General features: G+C 43.6%; 1 non-coding gene across 1 annotated transcript; it reads right to left on the bottom strand.

Annotated features, from left to right (window-relative positions):
* Positions 1-2,524: 2,524 nt before the first annotated feature.
* trnac-aca (transfer RNA cysteine (anticodon ACA)) lies at positions 2,525-2,596 on the bottom strand. Its single transcript has one exon. It is a non-coding gene; the product is annotated as a tRNA-Cys (tRNA).
* Positions 2,597-5,064: the final 2,468 nt, after the last annotated feature.

Below are 5,064 nucleotides of genomic sequence, written 5' to 3'. Positions count from 1 at the left end.
TATTGACGGGATTGTTTTGGTCAGCAGAGAACCAATCTCAGAAAGCGGCAGTGCTTGGCCGGGTGAGTGTGGAGAGCCGGCGGCACAGATGCGCTGGACAATGCATTCCTACAGTTAGAGAGCATGGAATCTACCATCAGAAAGGGTTAAAATATCGCTAGGAGGGAGATTAAATACCCAAAGCGTTTTCCACGTATGTGGGAACTGAAGGATTACGTGTGTCACGACAGGACCGTTCAGGAATAACAGAGGAAACATGGGCCTGGTATCGGAGAGGTAGGAAAGGTCATTAATGAATACTATCTCAGTATTCACTATTCAGAAAGACCTTGACAAATGTGAGCACAACGAGAACAGGCTGATATGCCTGAACAGGTCGATGTTAAGTAGGATGATTGAACGCAGCATAAGGAATAAAATGGACGATCTGAAAATTCAGCTGCAGATTGGTAAACATGACGTTGTGGCTATCTCTGAAACTTGGCTAAGGGATGGCTGCCATTGGGAGCTGAACGTCCAAGGATGTACGGTATATCGGAAAGATAGGTTAGTAGGCAGAAGGGGTGCTGTGGCTCTCTGTATAAGAAATAATATTAAATCATTGGAAAGAGGTGACATAGGATTGGAAGGTGTAGAGTCTCCACGGGTTGAGTTAAGAAATGGCAAGGGGATAGGGACCCTAATGACAGTTACATGCAGGCGTCCAAACAGCTTGTTGGTTTACCAATTACAGCAGGAAATAGAAGATGCGTGTCAGAAAGGCTAATGTCATGATAAACATTGGAAATATTAACATGAAAGCGGATTGGGAAAAGCACGTCACTACTGGACCGCAAGAGAGAGAATTTGCAGAATGTTTAAAGGATGGCTTTTTTACAACAGCGTCTTGTTCAGCCCACTAGCGGAACGGCTGTGCTGGTTTGGGTGTTGTGCAATGATAGGAGCTGGTAAGAGAGCTCAAGGCTATAGGACCCTGAGGGAACAGAGATCACATTATTATCAAGTTCATATTGATATTTGAGAGGGAAAAATAAAATCCAATGTGTCGGTATGTCAGTGGAATAAATGAAATTACAATGACATGGGAGGGAAACTGGCCGAAGTTGACTGGAAAGGGACATTTGCAGGAAAGAAAAATAAAGATACATTTTTAAATGGAGGAAGGACACTACCGTGGCTGACAAGTGAAGTCATAGCCGTAGTGAAAGCAAAAGAGGGGGCGTAAAAGGAAACCACAGCTGGTGGAAAGATAAAACATTGGGGAGCTTTTAAGAACCTGCGGAAGTAAACAAAGAAGGTCATTTTGAAGGAAACGATGAATTACAAGAGGAAGCTGGTGACTAATAACAATGAAGATACTAATAGCTTTTTTAAGTACATTAAGGGTAAAAGAGAGTCGAGGGTAGATATAGGATTAATAGAAAATGACGCGGGAGATATTGCAATGAGAGATACAGAGATGACAGAGGAACTGAATGCGTATTTTGCATCAGTGTTCACAGTGGAATACGTCTGCAGTATACCGGACATTCAGGAGCACCAGGGAAGTGAAGTTTGTGCAGGAAAGATTACGACTGAGAAGGTACTCAGGAAGCTACCTGCTCCTGGACCTGATGGAATGCACCCTCGGGTTCTGACGAAAGTAGCGGGAGAGATTAACCATATAACAATTACAGCACGGAAACAGGCCATCTGGGCCCTTCTAATCCGTGCCGAACGGTTACTCTCACCTCGTCCCACCGACCTAAACTCAGCCAATAACCCTCCATTCCTTTCCTGTCCATATACCTATCCATTCTTTTTTTAAAGGACAATATCGTACCTGCCTCTTCCACTTCTACTGGAAGCACGATCTACACAGTTGCCACTCTCTGAGTAAAGAAGATCCCCCTCGTGTTACCCCTAAACTTTTGCCCCTTAACTCTCAACTCATGTCCTCTTGTTTGAATCTCCCCTACTCTCAATGGAAAAAGCCCATCCACGTCAACTCTATCTATCCCCCTCATAATTTTAAATACCTCTATCAAGGCCTCCCTCAACCTTCTACGCTCCAACAAATAAAGACCTAACTTGTTCAACCTTTCTCGGTAACTTAGGCGCTGAAACCCAGGTAACATTCTACTAAATTCCCTCTGTACTCTCTCTATTTTGTTGACATCTTTCCTATAATTCGGTGACCAGAACTGTACACAATACTCCAAATTTGGCCTCACCAATGTCTTGTACAATTTTAACATTACATCCCAATTCTCAATATGTTCAATTCTCTAATTTATAACAGCCACCATATCAAAAGCTTTCTTCACCAACCTATCCAGATGAGATTCCACCTTGAGGGATCTATGCATCATTATTCCTAGCTCAATTTGTTCTACTGCATTCCTCAGTGCTCTACCATTTACCACTTGTCGTCTATTTTGATCAGTCCTAGCAAAATTTGGCACCTCACACTCAGCGCCAATAAACTTCAATAAATGAAATTACATTCTATATCATCGCTGTGGTCACTTTTTTTTATTTTTGAAGGGGGCACCTGGATTTGAACCAGGGACCTCTTAATCTGTAGTCAAATGCTCTACCACTGAGCTATACCCCCACATTTTTAAGGCTACAGATTGTGGAGGCATTAAAAATAATCTTTCAAGAATCCATAGATTCTGGCGTACTGGATGACAAAAAAACTAAACGTTATTTCACTATTTAAGAAGGCCTGTTAGCCAGTTATCAGTGGTTGGGAAGTTGTCGGAATCGATGTTAGGGATGAGATTACGGAGTACCTGCAGGCACATGACAAGACAGGACAAAGCCTGTATAGTTTTCTGAAAGGAAACTCCTGCGCGACTGGTCTGGGTGCCGGTTACCACTGGTGTTTCACCGGTGCAGCATAAGTGAGGAGCGGGAAGTGTCGAGGAAACAGAGAGCTCGCAGAGCGATTTAGATCGTTTAGGGGAATAGGCAAAGAAGTGGAAAATGAAATACAATGTTGGAAATTGTATGGCCATGCATTTTGAAGGAAAAATAAACGTGCATATAATTATTTGGATGGAGAGAGAATTCAAAATACAGAGATCAAAGGGACTTGGGAGTTCTTGGGCAAGATACCCTAAAGGTTAGCCTCCAAGTTGAAACGTTTCTGGACAAGTCGAATGCACCGTTGGCATTACTTTCTCGATGTATAGTATATAAGAGCAGGGATGTGATGTTGAGGCTCTATAAGGCACTCGTGAGACCACAGTAGAGTATTGTGTGCAATTTGAGGCTCTTATTTTAGAAAAGGTATACTACTGTTGGAGATGGTTCAGTGAAGATTCACCTTAATGATTCGAGAAATGAAAGGGTTACCGTATGAGGAACATTTGGCAGCTCTGGGGTTGTATTCCATGGAGTTCAGGAGAATGAGCCGGATATCATATAAACATTCCGAATTTTAAAACGTCTCAACAGATCAGATATGGCGAAGTTATTTCCCATTGTAGGGGATTCTAGGACAAGAGTGCACGACTTCAGGATTGAAGAACGACCATTTAGAACTGAGATGAGGATAAATTTGTTTAGTCAGAGGGTGGTAAATCTGTGGAATTTGTTGCCACGAGCAGTTATGGAGGCCAGGCCACCCGGTGTATTTATGTCAGAGATAGATGAGTTGTTGATTAGCCAGGGCCATCAGAGGTTATGCGGTGAAGAGACAGGGTCGTGAGAATGATGGAGGTATGGGATCAGTCCATGATTGACTGGCGGAGCAGAATGAATAGGCCTTATGGCCTACTTCTTTCCTATATATTAAGGTCTTAATACAACATTTCAAAACCAACATAAAAAGCAAAAGAGCAATTGAGTAATAAAAAGTACAATTGAGCAATATTAGTTGGAGTACAGGAAAGGCATTATGAAGGTACAGATAGAGTACGAAAGTAAGCTGACTAATAATATTAGCAAAGTTACAAAAATTTTCTTCTGATACATAAAGTAGGAAAAGTAGCGAGATTGAACATCGGATCGCTGACAGCGATGCTGGAGATGTAACGCTGTGGGACCTTGAAATAGCGGACGAACTAAATAGTATTTTGCATCAGTCTTCAGTCTGGAAAACACCAGCCGCGTGATGGAAGTTCCAGGTGCCAGGTGCAGAACTCCACACAAATATGCGCTAAACCTTTACCCCTCCATAACCTCCCTGTCTCACTGGAACGTACCAATGCAGAACTCCACACAAATATGCCCTGAACCTGTACCATCCATAATCTCCCTGTCTCACTGGAACGTACCAATGCAGAACTCCACACAAATATGCCCTGAACCTGTACCATCCAAAACCACCCTGTCTCACTGGAACGTACCAATGCAGAACTCCACACAAATATGCCCTGAACCTGTACCCCTCCATATCCTCCCTGTCTCACTGGAACGTACCAATGCAGAACTCCACACAAATATGCCCTGAACTTGTACCCCTCCATAACCTCCCTGTCCAGTGGAATATACCAATGCATAACTCCACACAAATATGCCCTGAACCTGTAACAGTCCATATCCTCCCTGTCTCACTGGAACGTACCAATGCAGAACTCCACACAAATATGCCCTGAACTTGTACCCCTCCATAACCTCCCTGTCCAGTGGAATATACCAATGCAGAACTCCACACAAATATGCCCTGAACCTGACCCCTCCATATCCTCCCTGTCTCACTGGAACGTACCAATGCAGAACTCCACACAAATATGCCCTGAACTTGTACCCCTCCAGTACCTCCCTGTCACACTGGAACGTACCAATGCAGAACTCCACACAAATATGCCCTGAACCTGTACCCCTCCATAACCTCCCTGTCCAGTGGAATATACCAATGCAGAATTCCACACAAATATGCCCTTAAACTGTACCCCTCCATAACCTCCCTGTCTCACTGGAACGTACCAATGCAGAACTCCACACAAATATTCCCTGTTCCTGTACACCTCCATAACCTCCCTGTCTCACTGGAATGTACCAATGCAGAACTCAACACAAATATGCCCTGAACCTCTACCCCTCCATAACCTCCCTGTCTCACTGGAACGTACC

The sequence above is a fragment of the Hemitrygon akajei genome, unplaced genomic scaffold, assembly GCF_048418815.1.
Source record: "Hemitrygon akajei unplaced genomic scaffold, sHemAka1.3 Scf000059, whole genome shotgun sequence".
NCBI lineage: Eukaryota > Metazoa > Chordata > Chondrichthyes > Myliobatiformes > Dasyatidae > Hemitrygon > Hemitrygon akajei.
The sequence above is the reverse complement of the archived record's forward strand: the minus strand, read 5'-3'. Positions and strand labels throughout refer to the sequence as shown.